Here is a 12,148-nt window from a genome sequence, read left to right on the forward strand (position 1 = left end):
CCCTTTACTCCTACTCTTTGCTTCCTGTCTGACAACCAGTTCTCAATCCACGTCAGCACACTACCCCCAATCCCATGTGCTTTAACTTTGCACATTAATCTCCTGTGTGGGACCTTGTCGAAAGCCTTCTGAAAGTCCAAATATACCACATCTACTGGTTCTCCTTTGTCCACTTTACTGGAAACATCCTCAAAAAATTCCAGAAGATTTGTCAAGCATGATCTCCCTTTCACAAATCCATGCTGACTTGGACCTATCATGTCACCATTTTCCAAATGCGCTGCTATGACATCCTTAATAATTGATTCCATCATTTTACCCACTACTGAGGTCAGGCTGACCGGTCTATAATTCCCTGCTTTCTCTCTCCCTCCTTTTTTAAAAAGTGGGGTTACATTGGCTACCCTCCACTCGATAGGAACTGATCCAGAGTCAATGGAATGTTGGAAAATGACTGTCAATGCATCCGCTATTTCCAAGGCCACCTCCTTAAGTACTCTGGGATGCAGTCCATCAGGCCCTGGGGATTTATCGGCCTTCAATCCCATCAATTTCCCCAACACAATTTCCCGACTAATAAAGATTTCCCTCAGTTCCTCCTCCTTACTAGACCCTCTGACCCCTTTTATATCCGGAAGGTTGTTTGTGTCCTCCTTAGTGAATACTGAACCAAAGTACTTGTTCAATTGGTTTGCCATTTCTTTGTTCCCCATTATGACTTCCCCTGATTCTGACTGCAGGGGACCTATGTTTGTCTTTACTAACCTTTTTCTCTTTACATACCTATAGAAACTTTTGCAATCCGCCTTAATGTTCCCTGCAAGCTTCTTCTCGTACTCCATTTTCCCTGCCCTAATCAAACCCTTTGTCCTCCTCTGCTGAGTTCTAAATTTCTCCCAGTCCCCAGGTTCGCTGCTATTTCTGGCCAATTTGTATGCCACTTCCTTGGCTTTAATACTATCCCTGATTTCCCTAGATAGCCACGGTTGAGCCACCTTCCCTTTTTTATTTTTACGCCAGACAGGAATGTACAATTGTTGTAATTCATCCATGCGGTCTCTAAATGTGTGCCATTGCCCATCCACAGTCAACCCCTTAAGTATCATTCACCAATCTATCTTAGCCAATTCACGCCTCATACCTTCAAAGTTACCCTTCTTTAAGTTCTGGACCATGGTCTCTGAATTAACTGTTTCATTCTCCATCCTAATGCAGAATTCCACCATATTATGGTCACTCTTCCCCAAGGTGCCTCGCACAATGAGATTGTTAATTAATCCTCTCTCATTACACAACACCCAGTCTAAGATGGCCTCCCCCCTAGTTGGTTCCTCGACATATTGGTCTAGAAAACCATCCCTTATGCACTCCAGGAAATCCTCCTCCACCGTATTGCTTCCAGTTTGGCTAGCCCAATCTATGTGCATATTAAAGTCACCCATGATAACTGCTGCACCTTTATTGCATGCACTCCTAATTTCCTGTTTGATGCCCTCCCCAACATCACTACTACTGTTTGGAGGTCTGTACACAATTCCCACTAACGTTTTTTGCCCTTTAGTGTTCTGCAGCTCTACCCATATAGATTCCACATCATCCAAGCTAATGTCTTTCCTAACTATTGCATTAATCTCCTCTTTAACCGGAGGTGCTACCCCACCTCCTTTTTCTTTTATTCTATCCTTCCTGAATGTTGAATACCCCTGGATGTTGAGTTCCCAGCCCTGATCATCCTGGAGCCACGTCTCCGTAATCCTAATCACATCATATTTGTTAACATCTATTTGCACAGTTAATTCATCCACCTTATTGCGGATACTCCTTGCATTAAGACACAAAGCCTTCAGGCTTGCTTTTTTAACACCCTTTGTCCTTTTAGAATTTTGCTGTACAGTGGCCCTTTTTGTTCTTTGTCTTTAGTTTCTCTGCCCTCCACTTTTCCTCATCTCCTTTCTGTCTTTTGCTTTTGCCTCATTTTTGTCTCCCTCTGTCTCCCTGCATAGGTTCCCATCCTCCTGCAATATTAGTTTAACTCCTCCCCAACAGCACTAGCAAACACTCCCCTAGGACATTGGTTCCGGTCCTGCCCAGGTGCAGACCGTCCGGTTTGTACTGGTCTCACCTCCCCCAGAACCGGTTCCAATGCCCAAGGAATTTGAATCCCTCCCTGCTGCACCACTGCTCAAGCCACGTATTCATCTGCACTATCCTGTGATTCCTACTCTGACCAGCACGTGGCACTGGTAGCAATCCCGAGATTACTACTTTTGAGGTCCTACTTTTTAATTTAGCTCCTAGCTCCTTAAATTCTTTTCGTAGGACCTCATCCCTTTTTTTAACTATGTCGTTGGTACCAATGTGCACCACGACAACTGGATGTTCTCCCTCCCATTTCAGAATGTCCTGCACCCGCTCCGAGACATCCTTGACCCTTGCACCAGGGAGGCAACATACCATCCTGGAGTCTCGGTTGCGGCCGCAGAAACGCCTGTCTATTCCCCTCACCATCGAATCCCCTATCACTATCGCACTCCCAATCTTTTTCCTGCCCTCCTGTGCAGCAGAGCCAGCCACGGTGCCATGAACTTGGCTGCTGCTGCCCTCCCCTGATGAGTCATCCCCCCCAACAGTCTATGTTACTATGTGTTTGATACCATTACCCAACATAAACTCCTGGAATTCATAGCTAGTGAAACACGGGCCGTTGTTGCTAACCAGGGTGTCCGGCAAGCCGTGGGTCGCAAAGACCGTACGCAGACTCTGCACGGTGGTGGATGTCGTGCACGAATTCAATATGATGCACTCGATCCATTTCGAGTATGCATCGACAACAATCAGGAACATTTTTCCCATGAACGGCCCACGTAGTCTACGTGAATACGTGACCATGGCCTGCTGGGCCAGGGCCACGGGCTGAGTGGGGCCTCCCTGCGGGCATTTCCCAGCTGAGCACACGTCGTGCACCTGCGAACCCAGTGTTCCAGGTCTGAGTCAATTCCCGGCCACCATACATGTGACCGGGCAATGGTCTTCATCAGCACGATGCCTGGGTGCTCGCTGTGGAGTTCCCTGATGAATGCTTCCTTTCCTTTCTGGGATATGACTACCTGACTGCCCCATAGCAGGCAGTCGGCTTGGATGGAGAGCTCAGCCATCCGTCTGTGAAACGCTCTGACCTCATCTGGGCACGCTCCGTGTGCGGGCGCCCAATCCCCGGTCAGGATACATTTCTTTATCAGGGATAGGAGGGGATCTCTGTTGATCCAGATTTTGATCTGATGGGCTGTGATGGGGGAGCCTGTGGTGTCGAAAGCCTCAATGGCCATGACCATCTCCGCGCTTTGCTCTGACGCCCCCTCAGTGGTCACCAGTGGGAGCCTGCTGAACGCGTTAGCGCAATTTTCAGTGCCTGGCCGGTGCCGTATGGTGTAGTCAATGCGAGCTGACGCATTGGCATTGACAGCCTTGCTGTCGGACAATAGGGATGTTAACGGTTTGTGGTCCGTTTCTAACTCGAACCTTCTGCCGAAAAGGTACTGCTGCATCTTTTTCACCCCATAGACACATGCAAGTGCTTCCTTTTCAACCATCCCATATCCCCGTTCTGCCTGGGAGAGTGACCTGGAGGCATAAGCCACAGGTTGGAGTTGGCCCTCATCATTACTCTGCTGCAACACGCACCCAACCCCATAGGATGATGCATCACACATTAAAACCAGTTTCTTACAGGGATTGTACAAGGTCAACAGCTTGTTAGAACAAAGCAGATTCCCCATCGATTGAAAGCCTATTCTTGACAGTCCCTGCAAAACCATTCACAACCCTTATGCAGGAGCACGTGCAGCGGCTCCAACAACGTGCTTAAATTCGGCAGAAAGTTCCCAAAGTAGTTCAATAGTCCCAGAAATGACTGCAACTCTGATGTGTTGCCGGGTCTGGGCACACGACGGATCGCCTCCGTTTTGGATTCGGTCGGCCGGATCCTGTCTGCGACAACCTTCCTGCCCAAAATCTCAACCTCTGGGGCCAAAAACACACACTTGGACTTCTTTAGTCGCAAGCCTACATGGTCCAGTCGGCATAGCACCTTCTCCAGGTTGTGGAGATGTTCCTCGGTGTCTCGACCAGTGATTAGGATGTCATCTTGGAATACGATTGTTCCAGGGATGGATTTAAGCAAGCTTTCCATGTTCCTCTGGAAGATAGTGGCTGCTAAACGTATGCTAAATGGACACCTGTTGTAAACGAATAGTCCCTTGTGCGTCGTGATGGTGGTAAGAAGCTTGGATTCTACAGCCAGTTCCTGAGTCATGTAGGCTGAAGTGAGGTCCAACTTGGTGAAAGCTTGCCATCTGCCAGCGTGGCAAAAAGATCCTCCGCTCTCGGAAGTGGGTATTGGTCCTGTAGTGACACTCGGTTGATTGTGGCCTTGTAGTCGCCACAAATCCTGACCGAGCCATCCGCTTTAAGGACAGGAACGATGGGGCTTGCCCAATCACTGAATTCAACAGGCAAAATTATGCCCTCTCTTAGCAGCCTGTTCAACTCACTCTCAATTCTCTCATGCCTCACATACGGCACGTTTCTAGCTTTGTGGTGCACTGGTCTGGCATCCGGGGTGATGCATATCACTACTTTGGTACCCTTAAAAGTCCCGACACCTGGTTGAAAAAGTGGCTCGAATTTCTGTAGGACCTGTGAGCATGAACTTGGCTCCACAGATGAAATGGCGTGCACATCCCCCCATTTCCAGTTCATCTCGGCTAACCAGCTCCTCCCCAAGAGCGCGGGACCATCCCCGGGACAATCCAGTGTGGCAGCCGGTTCTCCGATCTGTTGTGTGTGAGCACCAAGTTTGCACTGCCTAGTACTGGGATGATCTCTCTGGTGTACGTCCATAACTGTGTGTCAATGCGTTCCAGTTTGGGCCTGTTAGCTTTGAGTGGCCATAGTTTTTCAAATTGTTCGGCACTCATAAGTGACTGGCTGGCTCCTGTGTCCAGCTCCATGCGTACCGGGATGCCATTTAATAGAACTTTCATCATCATAGGTGGCGTTTTGGTATATGAGCTGTGGACGTCTGCCACATGAACCCGCTGCTTTGCCCCAAGCATCACCCTGCCTTGCAGACCCCTCGTCTGGTTCCTCTGCCTCGTAAACTAGCCTCGCTACGGGCTTTCTGCACATTCTGGCCAGATGTCCACTGAAGTTACAGTTTCTGCAGATAAATTGCTGAAACCTACAGGTTTTCACAGCATGTTTGCCACCGCACCTCCAGCATGAGCTGAGATTGTTGTGAACAAAGGAATTGTTAACAGGCATTCCTCTCTGATTGTCTCTTTGATTACTCCTGAGCACTCTGTTGCTGAGTGTCAATGGTCCCATCCCGGGACGCATTGTCCCTTGTGATGGCGTGAATTGCCGATCCCCCTGCCATTGTCTCTGTTGCTGGCCCACCCTAGAGTCTGTTGCTGCCTGGGCAGTGTCAAATTGCCCTTGCTGCCTGCGGGGTTCTGAATCTCGTTTACAATGTCAACTCCCTGGTCCATCGCCACGTTGGAACCAGGGCTGCGCGCGTAAATTATCTTGGTCTCCTCTTCCCCTGCCATGAAGGTCTGAGCTATCAACATTGCCCTTTCCAAAGTCAAGTCCTTGGTCTCAATAAGTTTCCTGAAAATCCCGGCAATGCCCTTAATGAAGAAATCCCTTAACATCTCCCCCCTGCAGGCATCTGTGAACTTACAGAGGCTGGCCAAACGCCAAAGGTCCGCAACGAAGTCCGATATGCTTTGTCCCTCCCGACGCCGGTGTGTATAGAACCGGTGCCGGGCCATGTGTATACTGCTCGCCGGTTTGAGGTGCTCACCCATTAGAGTGCTGAGCACTTCAAAAGACTTGTCAGCCGGCTTCTCGGGTGCGAGCAGGTCTTTCATCAGCGCATACGTCTTGGATCCACAACTGGTCAGTAGATGCGCCCTCCGCTTGCCAGCCGCTTCCTCTCCCAGCCAGTCCTTCGTGACAAAGCTCTGCTGGAGCCTCTCAAAGAAATCGTCCCAGTCCTCATCAACAAAGTACCGTTCCTCTGTGCTACCGGTGGCCATCCTCGTGGGTCGCTGATTCCCGTTTCTCGTCACCAAATGTGGTGTCCTTGCACCTTACTATAGAATCACACGAGGCATGTACTGCAGACAAAGTCACTACGTGACCTGAACCTTTATTCCCAGGACCAAGAAGTGCTGACCCTGCGTGGGACCTCCCTTTATATACCTGGATGACCAGGTGAGGGGTGTCTCCCACAAGTTCACCCCCTGTGGTCAAGGTGTGCATTTCTTATGTGCATACAGTGTACAGTGTTGTTACATAAGGGTTACAGTTATGAGCAGGTTACAAACATGACAATCATGCTTTGGGACCCAAGTGGCTTGAGGTAATTGGCAAAGAGGGGAATAGGGTCATAGTGGTCAGACTTAACAATGGGCAGATATGCTGCAAACATCTGGACCAAGTAAAGAAAAGATTCAGCATTGACACTGAGGAACCTGAGGAAGATCATGAGATGACACCCACACCACTGCATTGAACGATAAACAAGGACATTCACCAGCATGCACAGTCCCTGCGGCCAGCCCGGACAGGCCGGAATCACCTCAGGCGACGCCCTTTGTCCACGCCCGGGTGGCCCTGGAGGAGGAGCGCGCGGTGTGCGCCGGTATGATTGAGGCCCCTCGTGACCGGTGAGCACCGCAGGGACTGGAGGACATAGTTGACATCGAGAGCGGGAGCAGCAGGGAACGTATAAAGGAACGCCCGAGATCAGCGCCGAGAGCGGGAGCAGCGGGGAACAGAGTGAACAGACCTGTGAGGTGGGGGGGGGGAAATCAATGTGTGACATCACAGGAAAGCAACTAGGTGATTGGTTGGTGAGTATTTCTCTCTTTTTTTTCTAAATTTGGGCATTGGTTTAAATTAAGAGCCGTGATTACAGATTACAAACAATACATAGATAATTGATATTTCAAAACTTGAAAACCTAATTAGTTAAATAAAATACAACAGAGATGGCAGGGCGGGCGATGTGTTGCAGCTGCAGCATGTGGAAGCTGGTGGACACCAGTGTGATCCATGGCGACCACATCTGCAGTAAGTGTTGGCGGCTCCAGGAACTTCGGCTCCGAGTTGATGAGCTGGAGTCCAAGGTTCGGACACTGCGATACATCAAGGACGGGGAGAGCTACCTGGACACTTTGTTCCGGGAGGTAGTCAAACCCCTTATGTTAAGTACCTCAAGTTTGGTCTGTGGTCAGGGACAGGAGGGTGTGACTACGAGTGAGGTCGGTATGGGGAACCAAGAATTAACATTGGAGGAGTCTCAGCCCTTGCACTTGTCCAACAGGTACAAGGTTCTTGATCCCTGTGTGGACGAGAGCAGGGACTACAGGGAGAATGAGCAAATTGACCACAGCACCGTGGTATATTGGGCCATTCAAGTGGAGGGGGGAGTAAAAGGAAATGTAGTAGTGATAGGGCACAGTATAGTTAGGGGGATAGATACTGTTCTCTGCAGCTGAGAGTGTGAGTCCTGAAGGCTGTGTTGTCTGCCCAGTGCCAGGGTTAAGGACATCTCCTGTGGGCTGGAGAGGAACTTGGATTAGGAGGGGAAAGATCCAGTTGTCGTGGTCCAGTGAGAAAGAAAGACTCTCAGAGAAGGATGAACCATCCGTGGCTAACTGAAGAAATAAAGGATGGTATCTGTGAAGTATCAAATAACTACACGAGGCTAAGTACGGTGAGCTAGTTCAGGCATGACCTTACTCCAGTTTATTTATTCTCAAAGTGAGGATTCAACATGGCTGCCAACATTATATACACGGCTTGCACGTGTCTGCCAGTGACCATTAGGACTCCGACAGTCGCGCCCTCTGGTGGCAGGTAATGCCCAGTTAACATACATAACATCATCCCCCCCCAAAGTCCTTGGTGCAGGTTGTATTTACAAGTTGAGACGGTCCGGGGCCTTCCGCTCCCTGGTTGATCTTCTCAGTTCGAACCCAAGCTTGGGTGAGTTAGGAGGATCATTGCTGCATTGCGGAGCAGTCAGTCTGACAAGACTGTCGGGGATGATAGGTTCGTCTTCGTGAATGACACAAGGATCAACTGATGGTTGGATGTGTGTTGGTTGGTCGATGATGATGTCATCTTCAATTTGTTCTGGGTTGTCTGTGAATTGCAGTTTGGTTTAGTCGATGTGCCTCTTGCATGTTTGGCCATTTAACAGTTTGACTGCAAACACCCTGTTCCTCTCCTTGGCCAAAACCGTGCCAGCAACCCACTTTGGACCATGACCATAATTCAGGACAAACACAGGGTCATGAACAGCAATTTCACGTGACACGGCCGCGCGATCGTGGTACCATTGCTGCCGTTGCCTTCTGGTTTCGACATGACCATTGAGATCCGGGTGTACAAGGGAGAGCCTGGTTTTGAGGCTTCTCTTCATTAACAACTCGGCAGGAGGGACCCCGGTGAGCGAGTGGGGTCTCGTCCAGTAACTGAGCAGATGCGGGACAAGCGGGTCTGTAGGGAGCCGTGAGTCACGTGTTTTAGGCCTTGCTTAATGGTTTGGACAGCCCGCGCTGCTTGACCATTAGACGCAGGTTTGAAAGGGGCAGACCTGACATGCTTGATGCCATTACGGGTCATAAACTCGTGGAACTCAAAACGGGAGTAAGATGGTCCATTGTCGCTGACAAGGACGTTGGGCAGGCCATGGGTGGTGAACATGGCCCAGAGGCTTTCAATAGTGGCTGTGGTCATGTTGGATGACATGATTACCCATTCAATCCATTTGGAGTAAGCATCCACTACCACTAAAAACATTTTGCCGAGAAAGGGGCCGGCAAAGTCTATGTGGATCATTGACCACGGTTTGGATGGCCATGACCACCGACTCAGCGGAGCCTCCACAGGTGCGTTACTCAGTTGCATGCAAGTGTTGCACTGATGCACGCATGACTCCAAGTCCCAGTCAATGCTGGGCCACTAAACGTGAGACCTGGCAATGGCCTTCATCATGACAATGCCTGGGTGGGCACTGTGTAAATCTCGCATAAAAGATTCCCTGCCTTTTTTTGGCATAACAACCCGATTTCCCCATAACTGACAATCAGACTGAATAGACAATTCATCTTTGCAGCAGCTACAAGGCTTAATTTCATCCTGCATTTCCCTGGGAATGGCAAACCAATTTCCATTTAAGGCACACCTTTTTACACTTGACAGTACTGGATCCTGGCTGATCCAGGTCCTAATTTGGCGAGCTGTGACAGGTGACCCCTCGCTCTCGAAGGCATCCATGATCAGCAGCAAGTCTGCGGCATTTCCACCCCGGTTGTGGGCAATGGTAGCCGGCTAAGTGCATCAGCACAGTTTTCAGTGCCTGGTCTGTGGCAGATGACATAATCATAAGCAGATAATGTCAGTGCCCATCTTTGGATGCGGGACGAGGCATTGGTGTTTATACCTTTGCTCTCAGAAAACAATGAAGTGAGCGGCTTGTGGTCTATTTCAAGCTCAAACCTAAGCCCAAAAAGGTATTGGTGCATTTTCCTAACTCCATATACGTATGCTAAAGCCTCTTTCTCTACCATACTATAGGCTCTTTCAGCCTTAGACAGACTTCTGGACATGTATGCAACTGATTGGAGTTTGCCTGATACATTGGCTTGCTGGAGCACACAACCGACCCCATATGATGAGGCGTCGCAGGCCAGCACTAACTGCTTACATGGGTCATAGTGTACCAGTAATTTATTGGAACATAGCAGGTTCCTGGCCTTCTCAAAGGCTCTGTCTTGAGATTTGTGCCAAACCCAGTCTTTACCCTTTCTCAGCAACATGTGAAAGGGCTCTAGCTACGTGCTCAAACTAGGTAGAAAGTTACCGAAATAGTTGGGAAGACCCAGGAACAAATGCAGCTCTGTCACACTCTGGAGTCTGGGTGCATTCTTCATGGCCTCTGTCTTCGAGTCCATAGGCCTGATACCATCTGCTGCAATCTTTCTCCCCAGGAATTCGACTTCTGGTGCCATGAAAACGCACTTGGAGCGTTTTAGCCAGAGTTCCACTCTGTCCAGACAACGTAGAACCTCTTCCGGTTTGTGCAGGTGTTCGGTGGCGTCGCGACCGGTGATCAGGATGTCATCTTGGAACACGACGGTTCTCGGGACGGACTTCAGCAAACTCTCCATGTTTCTCTTAAAAAAGGCAGTCACCAAGCAAATTCCAAAAGGGCCTCTGTGGTATATAAACAGCCCTTTGTGCGTGTTGATGCATGTCAGTTTGTTCGACGATTCGACCAGCTCCTGTGTCAAGCGGAGGTCAGGTCCAATTTGGTGAACGACTTCCCCCCCGCTAGCATTGCAAACAGGTCATCAGCCTTAGGTAACGGGTACTGATCCCATATCGAGACTCGGTTGATCGTTACCTTGTAGACGCCGCAGATCCTGACCGTGCCACCACTTTTCAACACCGGGACATTTGGACTGGCCCATTTGCTGAACGCGACTGGTGATATGATTCCTTCCCGTTGAAGTCTGTCCAGTTCGATCTCGACCTTCTCCCTCATCATGTACAGAACCATCCAAGCCTTGTGATGGACGGGTCTTGCACCTTGGCTCCCGTGAAGTTGCCGATGCCTGGTTCGAACAACGAGGGAAACTTGCTCAGCACTTGAGCACACGGACCGTCATCCACTGATGATAAGGCTTTAATATCATTCCAGTTCCATTTAATTTTCTCAAGCCAACTTCTGCCGAACAACACTGGGCCATTGCCTGGATAAATCATGCGCAGCTCAATTTTACCATACCTTTACTGCCGCGCTGCCAATGACTGGTATGAGCTCTTTGGTGTAGGTATGCAGCTTCGCATTGATTGGGCTCAGTTTGGGTATTTTTGCCTCAGTGTCCCACAGCTTTTCAAAAGCCCTCTGGCTCATTATTGACTGACTCGCATCCATGTTCAATTCCATGGATACTGGAACCCCATTTAATTTAACTTCCAGCATTATCAGAGGACTTTTGGTAAAAGAATGTACCCCATACACTTCTTTGTCCTGTACCTTGGGTTGAGTTGCCTGTGCCGCTTGATACACGTTGGATCGATCATCCTCAGCCACGTGGTGTGTCGCAGCACGCTTGCTCGGTTGCGGACACATTCGCTGAAGGTGCCCCAGTGTTGCCTTTGCACACGTATTGCTTGAATCGGCATTGATGAGCCCAATGATAGCCCCCGCAACGCCAACAAGGCGAGATTTGATTCACCCCCGATGGCGGACTTTGAGCAGTTACAGGTCGTACGAATGCGCACGAGTAGTCCCTGCCATGTGCAGCTCTGCCTGCCTACGATATTATTTTATTCATAGTACTTGCCGGTGAGTTTCGATGCTGGGAAGATATCTGTTTCGCGTTTTTGTCCGTGGACTTGCATGCCTGGGCGATCGTGATGGCCCTGCTCAGGTCTAGAGATTCAGCAGCCAGCAGCTTTCGAAGGATGACTTTGTGGCCAATGCCAAGCACGAAAAAGTCCCGCAGCATTTCCTCCAATGCAGCTCCGAAGTTGCACGGCTTAGTGAGACGTCTCAGGTCGGCGACAAATTCCGTCATGTCCTGACCCTCGGAGCGATTGTGCATATAGAAACGATACCTCGCCATGATGATGCTTTCCTTCAGTTTAAAATGGTTCCGAATCAGAGTACACAATTCATCATAAGTCTTATCCATTGGTCGAGTCGGTGAGAGTAGATTCTTGATAAGGCCATAAATTTTTGACCCACAAACGGTGAGGAGAACTGCCCTGCGCTTAATTGCGTTATCGGTTCCTTCCAATCCGTTGGCTACGAAGTACTGGTCGAGGTGATCAGTGAAATCCTCCCAGTCTTCCCCTTCCACGAATCTCTCCAAAATTCCAACAGACATGGTTTTGTGAAAGTTTTTTTTAACTCATCGCCAATTGTTAAGCATCGAATAACTCCACGAGGCTAAGTACGGTGAGCTAGTTCAGGCATGACCTTACTCTAGTTTATTTATTCTCAAAGTGAGGATTCAACATGGCTTCCAACATTATATACACGGTTTGCCAGTGACCATTA

The sequence above is a fragment of the Pristiophorus japonicus genome, chromosome 6, assembly GCF_044704955.1.
Source record: "Pristiophorus japonicus isolate sPriJap1 chromosome 6, sPriJap1.hap1, whole genome shotgun sequence".
In the NCBI taxonomy this organism is placed as follows: Eukaryota; Metazoa; Chordata; class Chondrichthyes; family Pristiophoridae; genus Pristiophorus; species Pristiophorus japonicus.